This window comes from Furipterus horrens, unplaced genomic scaffold (genome assembly GCF_987537825.1).
Source record: "Furipterus horrens unplaced genomic scaffold, mFurHor1.1.pri manual_scaffold_1, whole genome shotgun sequence".
Taxonomy (NCBI): domain Eukaryota; kingdom Metazoa; phylum Chordata; class Mammalia; order Chiroptera; family Furipteridae; genus Furipterus; species Furipterus horrens.
In genome coordinates, this window is record NW_028327171.1 from 155,619,364 (window position 1) to 155,634,996 (window position 15,633).

Consider the following 15,633-nt stretch of genomic DNA (forward strand, 5'->3'; position numbering starts at 1 on the left):
GACTATAAAAACTATGGTGAGGAAGAAATTTCTTAATCTTAAAAACAGAAAGAAAATAGTTTTAAAAATCTAAAGAGAGGACAAGTTAATTTTCACATTTCTGCAAATAAAAACAATATTAAAATGCAAAATAATTATAATAAATGTAATAAAAGCAATTATTAATACTTAGAAAAATGTATAAATAGCATATATAAATTAAGATTTCACTGCAATAACAGACAACTGTCAAAAGATTGAAAAATACGATATGTTAAGATATTGAAAAAATGCTCACTTTAATTAGTCACAGAAATGCAGATTAAATTAGGTATAATACTCTGCAATGGAATCGGCAACAATTAAAAAGTGATGAATATGCACAATGCCATGAAGGTATGGTAAAATATATGTTTTAAGTGAGATATAAATTCATGCAATTCTTTCAAAAGCCAAGTTCATAATACATATTTTAAGAGCCTTAAAGTATCCTAAGCCCTTCCACCCAGTAATTGTATTTCTGGGAATCTATCCTATGAAATAAGGTCAAACAACAACATATAAAAACACTGTGCATAAAAATGTTCACTGAAACATTATTTATAAAAGTAAAAGAAAGGAATCAATCAATCTATCTATATGCACAATCATGCACTCCACTATTATCACTCTATTGGGACAGGGAGAAGAATCAAAATAACCCTGTGAGAAGGTAAAGGGGTCAGGAAGATTTCAAAAAAGTATCTCTTGACAAGGGTACTAGAAAATAAGATTTTACCAAGCACAAAGAGAGGGAGTAAGAATTGCATACAGGGTACATCGGGAGCAAAATCAGGGAGTCATGAAATTCTATACTCAAGTATGGTATGTCTGTAATATGTTTAGAACATGCTGCCTCCTGTCTCCTAGTGTTTTCAGAAACTGATGTTTGGCAGTGGTATAAGTATATACAGAACAATAAACACAAATAAAAATATTAGGCTAACTGGGTGATTATTCATCTATATATAATCTGATATACCAGGAAGTGAATAGAAGGGTTTTAAAAAACAGATGAGAGTTTGTCTTAGGCTAATCTCATCGTGAGATTGTACGATGTATTAGAAAGAATATCTAACTACAAGTGGTAGGCCACAGCCGACCTCTCTAGTTCTCACTTGCATCATCTGAAAAGGAGGAAATAATTGTTCAACTACATCAAAATACTGTTATAGCCATATGAAATAATTTGAACATAGGTAATACAATCTCCTATCTCCTCAAACTAGCTCAACCTCATTCCTTTAAATTATGTACCTCATACTTACCCTTCAGCACAGGCCCATTCACATTGCTATTAGTTTAGTCATTACCACCTGACAACAATTTCTGCAATAAGCACTGGTCTTTCCATTGAACAGATTTCTTCCAACTCTAGCTTTCTAAAACAACTTTTTAAATGATGTCACATCTCTGCTTGAAAACCTATCTAACCCAAATTCCCCTTTCTAAGAAAACTTTGTCTTCCATTATTTTCAAAAAATTTTAGGTAGGTTTCTCTCCATCCTCTTTGCTCAGGTTGCTGTCATCTACAATGTCCTTTAAATCCCAAATGACATTTCACCAATTCCTGAACCCCTTTAATTCCAAACCTTTTTCCCTTTACATTTGAGGATATCAACAGTGATACTTAAGCATCTGAACTATCCTGAACCATGCTACTTCCATATACAATAGAAACTCATATTATTGGAAGATGGGGGCAGATGGGTATTATCTAGTCAGTAGGTTGTACTAAAATATATTGATAGTAAATAAAATATAGTAAATATTATCTTTGACATGGATCACAGTGGAGACAAACACAACCAGTTTGACCACCAGCATTAAAGCAGCTATCATTAATCAAGCTCCAGATACACATACCTGGCCTGCATTTAGGAGCTACAATACACAAAAAATATTTATATTAAGACCTAAGAGCCAGAGTGCAAGACGCTCATGCTGAGAGAGCTACCAAGGAACAGAACACACCTGACTAATGTAGCCCACCTAGACCAGAAGTTCACTGAGTAAATGACAGCTATTAAAATTGTTTTTCCTTCCCCACTCCCCAGTTATTTTCCTAGCATAAATCACTGCATTTCCAATGAGTTAAATTCACAGAAGATGAGACTTGACTCTATGTACACTCTTTCTAAGTAAATTATGAACTCCTTCAGAATATTTCAGGGCCATGCATTTTATTCTGGACACCCTGAATTGTTTCTAGTTATTAAGATAGATGCTGACCTGATTCTTGTTCTCAATTGAATGATTAATTTATTTAACTAAGACTACTGCCTAATATAAGACTATTAGCACATCAAAAGTACTAAACATGAGAAACTAAAAAGTGCTTTTTATTTGTTTCTATGGGTGACTAAAGAATTATTTTTAGCTCACTTGTGAAGTACTAAGATTATAAATACAGCAACAAATATGCCAGGTACATGTAATTAATTTAGTTGGTAGCTCTGGACTTCAGATGCAACATATCAAATGCTACCTACTAAGAATAAAATATTTACGAGTCACAAAAAATGACCTATTTTAAAGGGTACCTCACATTAAGATGAAAAGGGTCAAATTCAAGGTACTGTATGTCATAGCACTTCATTAAAAAACAAAAACTGGGAAATTCTGGTCACATTCTATTTAGTGGTGTTTCCCCCTCCCTCCCCAGCATGCCTTGCTTCCACCCTCCCACTTCGCACATAGTTCAAAAGCATTTACACATTCTTTAAACGAATTCTTTTCTTTTATGAGTTTTGGCAAGTACACCTTTGAACAGACTTTCTGGAGAAGGAAGAGGAAAGAGAGCTTTTACCTAACCTGCCAAAGTTATTGCATGTTCTCTTCCTGAAGCAATTGTTTGCTGTTTACACAGCCCTTCCCTAACCCTTTAACTTCCCACTTCAAATCCCCAAGGTGTGATTACAGAGAATAGTTGTTCCTTCAACAAGCTTGCAGAAAATATCAATGACAATGCAAAAGAATTCAATGCTAAGATACTTAGACCACAATGGAGAAAATCTTAACTCTCAATTATATAACAGTGCTCCACTCCTCTTAACCTCATTTAACATAACAACCTTCCTTAAAATTGTTTATCTCTTTTTGTTGTTGTTTTTTGTTTTTGTTTGTTTGGTTGGTTGTTTCTACCCACCTCCTAACAACACTTCCATTAGCTCTGCAGTAGCCCCTCTTTTAAAATAGAGATTTGACCCACAACCTCCGTCAGTTATTGTTGCCTCACAGACCCTACTTCTTTCAGTGTGCTACACTAACAGTCCATAAAAGGAGAAACACATCATCCTTACAGGCTGCTCTCTAATTTTTTCAGATCCTCATGATGGGCTTTTCTGCTTCTTATGTCACCAAAATGGTTTATGCTATCAATAATCTTTTTTACAAGGAAGTGTAAAAGTATATTTCAACAACAATGTCATCATGAAAACCAGAAAAGATACAACTACAGCTTCCCTCTAAACTCAGACTCTAGATAGCCTGTTTCCACTCATCATCATTATACAAGATATCAAGAAATCATCACGTAAAATAATTAAGGTAAAAGTTTTAAGGTTTTCTTCTGAACATCTCTTGCAAGTAAATGTTCATCACAATATAGCAAATAAGGAAAATAAAACAAATTTCATTACCTTAGTGCATCAATAAATAAAGTTAGAAAAAGTCTAACCACTAAAAATTGAGAACTTGTACGTCTGTATTTGAATTTTTTTGAATCCTACCTTTTCTTTTTTCAACTTTTTATTGTATGTTTTCCATTACCACTTAGTTCCCTTATATCTCCTTCCCCTCACCACCCCTGTGAATCTTTCCTTTTCATACTCTCTATTTTCTGTCGGATTTCTATGACTAGTGAAATTCAGGACTAATGTAATTTTTAAAGTAAGGGCTATGAATTTTGTTGCTTTTTGTCCTTAGGAACATTACTATTATTGTCTGTCTTCTTCAGTCATCCAAAGGAACTAAAAAAAAAAGAAAAAAAAGGAAATGAGGTTTTTGAGTCAGTCATCATCAAATCCCCTTGGAAAGCTAGTTCCTTACCACCAAATCAAAAAGGGAAACAAGTGATATTCTCCCTGCTCAATGTTGTTAACAGGTATAACCATGCATTACATTCCAAGAAAAAAACACTTATAAAAGCACAGGAAAAGAAAGAAGATGGGAGTGGTTCTACTTGACCCTACATGAAACACAATATTTGAGTAACTCTGACCAGAAAGGGCCTTCACAAACAAAAAGTCTATTTCATTGAAATGGATGATTTGAAACTGATTAACTCACATTCTCCAGAAAAAGCCAACCAGTCAATTTTGAAAGCTATGAAGGAAAAAAGAAGGACCTCATAACATTTTCTTTTCCTTCTAGGAGAAGTGTAAAATGGGGTGACCTCAAAAAGGTTGCTGAACCACACACCATTCCCAATGCCCATTAGACCTAGCTTTAATTTATTTGTCGTAAAGGGGACTCACGGTGTCCTTTGTTGAATACTTTCTTCCTGGTCTCTGAATATTCAATTTGCTTATTCTTCATGGTCTAATTCAGTGCCGCTTACATCAAAGAGCCTTTTCTAAGAACTCCAATCACAAGATGTCTCTGCCCTGTTCTGAGCTTTAACAAACTTTAATCCACAGCTCTCCAAGTATATGTTTCCAGACAGCATTCAGTATTACCTTGATGAAGGTAGCTGCCCCCCGCCCCCCTTTCCCCCTTTAACTTGTACTAGAACAACGAGTATCAAATACCTGTGCTTCTCCTGTGGTTGTCAATAGTGAGTGAATTCATTTTTCAAGTAATGGCTAAACTGCCTACTGTTCTGTTGGGTTGCTAGTATTTTTAAAACTGAGTCCATTACATCATATATATATTTTAATCTAAATATAATAATCTAAAACAAAATCCCAAACCTTCATTTTGGTGAAAATCTAAGGTCTTCTTGCCATCTGATCTATCAAGAAATGAAGGAAGAAGGGGAACTAGATTTATTTGAATTTTACTTTTTTTTTTATTTCCTCAGCTTATTCTGTGATGAGAAGCCAAAGAGCAGGGGAACAGCTGAAGGGACAATAGTTTAAGGTAGAGAAAAAAACGGCATAGAATAATTCACAAAATGACTAATTTAACCTCGACAATGGCAAGTTAACTGTATATATAAAATTATTATCCTACACAACTCAAAACTAATAACACATCGTGCTTTAATAACCTTTGGATTTATTATTTAGAAAAAAAAGTACAGCCTACTATCAGCTAGATTAAATTTGGCCATATATTCTGTTGTATTACCACCATATCCAGCTATTTGTGAAGCCAAGAAAGAGTAAAACGTACTCTTAGGACTTGTACTCAACCTTGAAGTGCTGAAAGCTACTTCATCATCTAGTGTGGGGACAAACACATACATGTACATGTGAACCTAATATTATGTTGTGTGGAAAGCTCAGCATAATCACCATCATTTTAAAACACTCAGGTACCCACTTATTTTAATACACACAAATCAAGGCAGGGCTACAGCTTCCTGTGATTGCCACAAGGATATGTGAAATCACATTTAACTTTTCCCCTCCCACTCTTCTCACTGAAAACCTGGGATAGAGAGGTTTTTCCCTCTCCTTTTCATCCTATGCAGCACAACATGCAGGAAACTTTCATACCTGGACTAGTTTACACATTATCATTTAAACACTGTAAGGGCACAGCTGTGCTTCATATTCCAGAAATGACCCGAAGAGCAGAAGAGACTTCTCATTAGATTTCTTCTAAAAACTTACAAGTATCTTTCTAGTTTTAGGTTTGGCATTATTCTAACCCAATTGTAATGTCTATTTTACCTTTATAGCACTCATAAGCTAGTAGTAGTCACTTTTCTGCATATTAGAAGAAACTGTTTTACAGGCTAATTAATCACAATCTATTGCTTGTGTTGTTTCCTAAAACTGTAACTAGTAAAATAAAATTAACAATATTTTCAAATCAAAGCTAATTCAGCTATCTATGGACAAAATCATAAAACATGTTTTCCAAAAATTACAATAGCTATATAATCAAGATTTGGTTTTGACAAAGATGAAATACATGATAGGTAATATGGTATTGACCTTTTACACTTAGTTACTTAAAAGCTTCTTCATTTTATTCAGCATTTAAATATTTAAAATCGAAGCTGTTCTATGTTGCAAACACAGCTAAAATAAAGAGCTTCTGTGGCAGCAGTGACCAGATTTTAAATGCAGGTAGATCAATAAAAATTTTTTAAAAAAATCCACCAAGCACAGGCTCTATGTGTGAGTGGAATGGTTTATAATAGCTTGCAAATGACTATGTGCTTGCTTTAACCAGCTGTTCTTAAATTATGAATATGCAACCAATTCATGTTAAAGCCAAATCCCAGCACTATTTCCACAGAGAAATCCCAGTAGTTTTGCTTGTTCTACATGTTAGCTCTGTGAAAGATACAAATAGCAGTAAGCTTCGGAACAAATAGGACCAAACTATTGGCATTTCATGCACTGGGTCCATTATCACAGCAGGGGATGTCAATCATTGGTACATTCCTATAACAGCTCAGGCAATATGACAATGATCTCGCCGGGGGGAAAAATATCAAAATCTCTGCAGCACACTCCAAGTCCTAACAACCTAATGCTTTCTTACTTCAGCCAATCAGATTGTCAGACCTGACCTACTAGAAGACTTGCATCAAGCTTGAAACATTTAAAAACATCAATCATAAAAACAAAGACAGGACATTGAATTATACAGTATTAACCTCCAGGGTTTGCATACAAAGACCTTAGATTTATTTATGTCCCAGTGAGTTAAGAGCTTCACTACACCGTTCTTTACACCAAACTGACTGCCAATTTGATGAACCTCTCTGCCCTCAGCAGGAGTGCACCGTCTTTGATTAATGAGTGCATGCTTGTGGAAAAGTGTTAAGAGGAAAAAACAAGAGGAAAAATACACAATTATGTCTACATATAGCTTAAGTACCAATGCAATAACTATCTTCAAACCAAATGCTTTTTCCTTGTATACACATGCATATGTGTAAAGACACAAAATTAGTAAAGGTTCTTATCTATATATTACCTTCATTATTAATATCATTGCTAACACAATTTTTATTTTGAATAAAAGGCATTCAAAAACCAAAGTACAAGTCAAATTTCATATATTATAAAAATAACTTTTAAAAGCGTTAATATTAAGAAACAAATTGAAAACACCATCTTGTAAATTTTTAAACATGTGATAAAAACTTATAAAAGCTTATTCATGATAAAAACTCAATGTTTAACTTACAAATGTCAGGACTATTAAGTATTTTATATCTGAAACTGTATTGAATTGCTATAAATCACATATCATTCAAAATTGATTTTAAAATCATGTAAATTCATTTTATTTTCCTTCAGCAAAGATGCTGTCAATATTTTATAATTTCATATTACTGTAAATTAAATATATTTATTGCCCAAAACATCAAAGTTATATGACTTAAATACTTATGAATTAAAGTTTAAACTTTTTATGACTCTTGTGATCAGTACTGCCCTCCTTTAAGAAACCCAAAAAGGAAAAACTCCTACTTAAATTATGATACTTATTTGCACTACACTAAAGGCTATACCATCTCTAAAAGTAAGCTAAGCATTAAGGTTTCTTTTCTAAAAGTTTACATTTAATGTATAGCTCAATTTACCACAATTTAGTTTATAATTTGTCTTGACACAAATATAAGTAATTTTTTTTTAATTTTATCATAGGCTAAGGTAATGATTTTCTTTTTAAGGAACTTTATGGCTATTATATAAAAGGGTGGAGAAAGCAAATTACCTCAATATAAATCATAGCTTTAGTTTCAGTAATGTATGATCTACAAACTTATGATTTTAGGAAATCAGTCCTGGAATCATTCAACAGTGTATTACAAGTTTAAAATTTGTTTATATTGTATAGTAAGTCCTTTTAATGGGATTTAACTCAGCAAATTATATATTCTAATCATCAATTTCACATTTTAAGTATTTTAAAGGCAAACTATTTTTTTGAAATTATAAAAATTTCATGCTCTTTAGAAAACTGCTCAAATGCATAGTGTATTTAAAGATTTAAAAATTAAAAATCAATAAATATCGAGACTAGAAAAACCTCTTAACAGAGTGATAAGCTACATTATATCATTACACTTATCATCCTAAAGTTTTTATACAAAAATGAAAAAAACTTTTTTCTGCTGGGATTATTGTTGTTCTTCCTCTTTCCTCCTTCCTATCTCTTCTCCCACCAAGAAAAAATAAGGCAGCAAATAATTAGAAAAAGTAGAACACACTTAGGCACCAATGGAATGATCTGACACCATATTAGTACCACAGTTTAACAGCTGACATTATCAACAGAAGTTATTAGTGCAATAAAAATATTTCAATTTTTAAAATAATTAAATGATGACTTTAATATCTTCACTACCTTAAAAAGAAAATTAAACACAAAGCTGCCCCTTTCCTCAATAACTATTTTTTGATTATCTTCGGCAACAAAAGTTTAAAGAAATATTTAATCAAATGAAGCAATATTTTTAAAACTTCATGGTATGAAATATTTAACTTTATAATTAAAAAAACCCTCTTAAAATACCTAACTAGGTAATTTAATTAATATCTCATGATCATGATACCAAGTTAAACTTTCTTGATGATATAATTTTATCTGGGAGTCAAAATCACCACATTACTTAGTTTGTGATAAATCATATCTTATTTTGGTAGTTCTAGCTTTGACTAGGTCCATAAACTCAGAAACTAACTTAAAATCTTTTTGAGAAATCTTTAAACCTCAAAGTAATCAAGTCTAATACATACTTTCACTAATTCAAGGAGGTAAGACAGAAAACATGAACTTTCATGCAACTGTGATATGCTACATCTTGTATAGTAACACAAAAGTAGCAACAAAGACATTAACAATTGCAGTTCAAGCTGGGAGTGACTGTTCTGTTTCAATTCAATGACACCACTAATGGCTTCTTAGCAGCTCCATGAAATCAACCAGCTGTCAAGCTGATGCATCAGAAGGAACAGTTATGCACTCCCATAAGAAAAAGCAACACATCAGGATGTTTGGCAAAACATCTGCTCCTTTACACTGTAGTTCTATAATAAACAGGCAAACAAAGAAATAAGAGAAAGGGCAACAGAATTAAAATTCCAGGGTTCCCATTACAATCTTACATGCATTTTAAATAAATGGCTTATAAAAATAAAAACAAATTTCTGCCAAGTTAAGTTACTCTATATCCCTTGAAAATGCTAAATATAATTATTCAGATTCTTCTAGAAAGGCAAAAACTACATAAAAAAATATTTAATTAAAAAAAATGGAGAGTAAACTGCATTTACCAAGTAAAATCATTATCACGTTATGCACAAAACTAAAAAATACTAAAATATATCCTTCATTATATGAATGCAACAGTACTGAGTTCTCACAAATAACTTCCTATTTTTAAGGCATACAATTTGACTTCCTAAAACAAACAAAAAACTTATTTGTCATCATAGGCTTAAAATAATTTTACATTCAACCACTCATTTCAAACATTTGTAAAATCTAACTTTTTTCTACTGAAGCTTGTAAGTGCCCCAGTGTTGTCCAAATTATGGATTATGCAGCACAGTGACAATGTGTACAGTGTTTACAATAAGTGTGAGACATCGAATGTACTTAACTACCATTTTCTTAAACTGCTTACCCTCTGTTGCTTGCCATTCATAATATGCCAAATCTTCTAGTCCTTTGTTGCATGTATAATTTAGAACCATCTGTTCTATGTGCTTCTAACTATTTAAACATTTTTTACCTACCTACAATTCACATAAATGGCAGACATTCAATTCAGTCAAGCTTTCTATACAGCATTTTACATAAAGCAAATTCCTAGATAAAAACCATAGCAGATAACACCAAAGACTTCTAGAGATAAGAACATACCACATACAAGTTTTTATGCCTTAGACAAACCTTTTTCAACGTATTCAAAATTCTTTCTATTAGTGCTTTATTTTTTTTAAGTTAATTGTAGTCGATGTTTTTTCCCCAACCCAGAAGACAAAGAGAATGCAAATTAAATACAGTTTCGTGTCCTTGTTAGAAGAGAAGTAAATATGCTGACTGTAAATGACACAGAAGACAGAATTCCACTTTCCCATTCAATTTACAGTGCCTCTTATTTATATACCAGTCAGTGTATCATTAAGTTTGGTCATGTGACCAACTAAACTTTAGTGAGGTGAAAAACTGTTTTAGACAAGAAAATTTAAACATTAGTTTTTATTGTTTATCTTTGCATAATGGCTGACAGAGCTTACTGCTTGAGGTTATAAAACATACTTTAAAATCAATTCTGCCTTTTAAATACTAACCACATTTTTGACAATCATTTGACTTTGTTACTAAATTTTAAAAGTATCCAGTATTTCCTAGTATTTTCAATAGTTTTTATATATTTTCATAATGCAAGCGTATAAAATAGAATATTTAATACAAAAGGGATCTAAGTAATCTAAAACAAGTATACCTAAATATCAATAAAGCTGCCTTAAAAAAATCCACAGCAGGCTTAAGTAAATAAAATAGGGAAAACGTTGATTAAAAATAACACTTGAGACCCTCCAAGAATAAACAGCACATAGACAAAAGGTAAATGAATACCAAGTGACACTATAAAAGTTTATACCATTTTTTTTGCATATAATTTTCCACCTGTTACCAAAGCATAAGATATGTAGACGTTGCGGGTTCATTTTGAGAGGACACAAAAATAGCGAGTTATTGTTAACCAGTAAGTTACACGATCCTTTATAACACGGAAAAGGGAAAAATGTACTCCTGGGATAATTCTTGATAAAGTTTACATGACGTCACTGAACCCCCTGAACATTTCCTAAACTTTGAGTCTTATCCAGGCACACTTTTTTGCCTTTCTAAGGCTCCTTTCCCTTCCTCAAAAATAAAATAAAAGAGAGTCTTGGGAATAAAAATCGCCCAAGATGGCGAAACGCTTGTTGTTTAGAGGGCAGAGGGAAAAAAATGGAGGATATTGTAATATACACAAAGGGATAAATTTCAGCAACTCGGCCAACGACTGCAGCTGCTTCTCCCTTTATAAGGAAGCAACACAAAAAAGATAATACACAGAGCGAGAAAAGAGAAAATCTCCCAAACAGCAGGGCCAGCTCTGACTCTCCAAACATTTCCTTCCTTTCCCAAGTCCCAATTCTGCGGTTCGTGGAACTACTTTAAGGGGAGGGGAGCCACGGCAGGGAAAGGGGGGAGGGGGAGAGGCAGAGGATTAAAAGAGCGAGGAAGAGTTGAGAGCTGGCGGTTGCTCCCGGACAAGAACTGCTCTGAGACAGGCATTACTGTAGGAAGAGCTTTGCTTCTCTAATCCTGTGTGCACCGACATATAGATCTTCCCAGTCCCACCTGCCCCCTCGCACCCCCATTTTCTGTAAACTCTGTAGAGCTCCAAGCTATGCAGGGAAAGAGCAAAAGAGGCCCGAATTGAGGGGAGGCAGGCGCAGCTAATCAGTTCTGGAGGAAAGAGGGGGCGGAGGCAAAAAAAAGGGCAGCAGTAGGCGGTGGGGGTGGGGGTGAAGGTGGGGGTTGGGGTGGGGGGGTAATCTTGAAACTACTCAGGCGAGAAGGGGGAGCAGCGGATATTCCCGGGTAGGAACAGCGATCTCAGCCGTTCCAGAGATTGTTTTTTTTACGAAGCAAAACTGTTGGCGGCGTCCTAAGCGCTGGAAGCCAAAGGAAGAAAGAGACGCGAAGCCGGGTGGCCGAGCAGGGAGGCCGGCACAAAGGAGGCGGACTCGCGGCGGAAGCGTCTGCCGGCGCCAGGGAGGCACGGCCCCGCGGCCCTGCTGGACCGAAGTCCCGCACCGGCAAGCTAGGAATAAAGTTTACATTCTCCTGAGACCGCACCCCCACCTCCCACCCAGTACTGCGCATCACCGCGTCCTGCTCCCCCCAAATTCCACTTGGGACCCCGAGCACCACCCCAGCCTTGCAGCCAGCACAACAAAGAGACACACCGACCGGGGAGAGTAAACAGCCGCGGCAGGGCGAGCAGGTCGGTCAGGCGAGCGCCTCAAGATAGCAACTCCGGAGTCTTCCCAGCTCGCAGGAGCGTAGTTTCTCCTTTTCTGTTTCAACCAGCTTTACAACATTTGGAATTTTCATTTTCGCCCGCACCCCTCACACCCGAGGATTTTTAACTCACCTTTACTTTCGAACTGAGAGTTGCAGTGGACGGGATTTTTGCCTTCCGCAGATGGTTGAAGGTTAAGATTTTTTGTTTTTGAAAAGCCCAACACCTCCTTATTCCTATTATTATTTTTGCAAGAAAACTACAGAGTTGGAGTGGAGGTGAGATTTGTGATCGGGAAAGCCCTCGACTCCCTCCTTCTCCGTCTTCCGCCTCTCTCTCTCTGATTAGTTCCTATCCAGCAGCGGATTGAAGCAGGAGATGATTCTTCTCAAGGTTTGTTCAGCAGCTTCACTTCTAGGCGAAGGCTTCATGAACCAAGTGACGTCAACCAACAAGGCTTCTCTCTCTCTCCTCTCTCTAACAATGAAAGTTGCTGTTAACAAGGGAAAAAAGAGAGAGAATTGTTTATACCATTTCACTTCCAATAATAAATGACCTATCAGCTCCTAAAGGAGCCAAGGGAGGGGAGGGGGTTGCTTCTTCCTTCCAAGAATACTGTAGCTTTGAGTTTGCACCGCTCCTGGTCCCAGGAAAAAGTTAAGAAACTTAAATGTTTTGTTTTGCTTTTAAAAGTAGAGAGGACAGAAAATAAGATTGAAAACGGAATTTTTCAAACACGTAAACTGGTGAGTAGGGAGCATAGACTAACCATTTCCACCTAAACTTTTTTGTCCGTAAACACAGAATTCGGTTGAAGTCCACAAGTCAACTAGATTAATATGCCAAGAATTCGTGGATGTTTATAAATCAAAATAAAAAGCAGGACGCAAGATGGTCCTGGGATTAAACGCTACTGCCCTAACACGGGCAAGTTAAACTGGCTGTAATGTTTATGCACGGAGTTAAAATTTAAAACACGTTAAAATAGTAAACCGTTTTAAAGTTATAAATTAAAACTGTAAAAGGTCATCTCAATAGTCGTTTTTTCCCCTAATTTCTGAGAGGTAAAAGGTGGTGGGGGAATAGTTAATTGTAGGAATTGAACACTTGTAAAAATATCAAGTTAAGACTGGCAGCTCATTGCTCCATCTTTAAACTACACACGAGGTATGCTGTTTGTCTACCCCCAGAATCTCTTCCAACTTTGTTTTTAACCCTACTATTTTTCGTAATTCCAACATCCTGAAAACAGTAAAGTTAAACTAAAGGTAAAAGTACACCACATTCCCTCTTCCCGCACACACCGCATAGCTTCCTAAAAATGATTTCTTAAAGTCTTGACCTTGGTAACGCTTTATTACCCAAGAATATACATAATTTTTTAAATTTTTTCACTGAGGTAGTGTTCACCCGTACAACATATTAAAGTCTCAAAGTTCATATAATTAAAAATTGCATAATTTAATTTTCAGGATGAAGAGCAAGGAAAAGGCAAGCTTTAGAAAAATAATTTGACCATATATATATTTGTGCATATATGTATGGATAAGTGTATCTTAAAAGACGCTATTGTTTTATGTTTCCTCTTCAGCCACTGGCTGTGAGTTTAATTGTGCTGGAGGATCTTCATTAGTATTAACACATGGGGAGATTTCACAAAGCTGCTTCATTAGAGGGAAAAAAAGAAAGCTTGGCAGACTAGGTCTTTTTGCATGCACTGAGAATGTCAGCCTTACCTCGGTCATTTGTAACATAATAAGTGCAAGTACAATGATTGCAATGCAGGAGCACTGGGGGAAGGGCAGAAATACTGCCTGTCTAATAGGGATATCTGAAAAGAAGGCTGCTCATTACATAGTAAAATATATGCTAAAAATTAGTGAAGATGATGTCTCAGGAGACTGATGCTAAATAAATTAATGTGCTGATATGTTTTTAATTATTATTTTTGTAGTAGTTCATTTCAGCCTCAGGATCACATTGAACAGCAAAGCTGTGCTAGCACTTATTGATTTTTTTTTCCTGCCACATTCCCGGAATACAGATTTTAATCATTTCACTACACCACACTCAGTAATTTCATTAAAAACTGGAACCTTCCATCCCAGAAAAGCATTTAATTTCAATGACATACAATTTCTCCCTTAGCAGAAAACTGTACAGTAAAAGCTGGCCTAAGGTTCAAATGCATAATTTAATCCTGAGTTTTCCATGCTCTGCATTCTTTTGAAGCTATAATTTGAGTAACTACCTAATAACTGTAATAAGGACAATAATTTCCTTTAATATATTATTAACTTATATTTAATTAACTCGGAGGCCAAGCTCTGTACATGTATGTCTGGGTCAACAGTTTTACAATTTCAAAATTTACTAATAATGTTCCAGAAGAAAAATGTAGATGGAAATATAAGTGCGAATGCTAGCATTTAGATATTCCTTCCAGAGTAACATGCAAAAAAGTCCATTCATTTTTATATAATAGCGGACATTACTCAAATAGTATTTTAAAACAATTGGAAGAAAACAAGGCCATTCACTAATATTTCTATATATAAATAAAGTATTATAATAATATTTCAACAATCCATTTCTGACAATTGCCTAATCACTAGGATAACTACCGAAACATTCAATTTTGAAAGGATAAAAAAGGGGCTAGAGTCAAGTTGTCCCAATTTTCACAAAGAATTCCTTTAAAACATTTTTCTTGAAATAAAGTTAAATGGCACACTTGAATAACTTAAATAACTAAGGACATATCTTATTTAATTGAATTTATTGGGGTGACACTGGTTAATAAAACCATACAGGTTTCAAGTATACAGCTCTATAATACATCATCTGTATACTGCATGGTGGACTCACCACCCAAAGTCTAGTCTCTTTTGTCACCATTTATCCCCCATTTGACCTCTTACTCTAAGGATATATCTTTTACTTAAATACTTTGAAAAAATATACTACAAAGCATGATTCAATTTTTGGTTCAAATAATATTTTGAAATAATATTGGAATTAAAGTGGCACATTGGTTTTCCAAACAATAGGTTTCATGAGGATATTTAATTTACATTGCTTGGTTTTTAAAGATGAAATCTGTGGGGAAAATATTTGACATGATAAAATTCACTTACTAATTTAAAGTTTAGATATAAGCCTAACCAACAGAAAAAAAAATAGTACACATATAATGAAAGTGATTAACTTACATAAAAACATATTTAAAAATTCCTACCATTACCCTGGGTAATTTTTAGACCACAGTTCAAAAAAATTTTTTAATGAATATGTATATCTAATTTCATGTTGAAGCCACATACAAAACAAAGTTGTCTTTTCCTTGGTTAAATGATGAAGTAACTTAAAACAAGTGTCCTCAAAATGTTGATATAAAAAATAAAAGTGATAATGAAGAACTTGATTTTAGTGTCTTTAAAATATTTTAAAAT

The 15,633-nt window shown here is 34.6% G+C and overlaps 1 protein-coding gene across 1 annotated transcript in view; it reads right to left on the minus strand.

Annotated features, from left to right (window-relative positions):
* The window catches only part of LOC150022090 (WD repeat, SAM and U-box domain-containing protein 1), a 429,825-nt gene that overhangs the window by 320,742 nt on the left and 93,450 nt on the right, over positions 1-15,633 (minus strand). Inside the window, exon 3 of the mRNA XM_090280155.1 lies at positions 12,314-12,674. The gene's annotated coding sequence lies outside the window, so the exon portion shown is untranslated. The remainder of the gene's footprint in view (positions 1-12,313; positions 12,675-15,633) is intronic.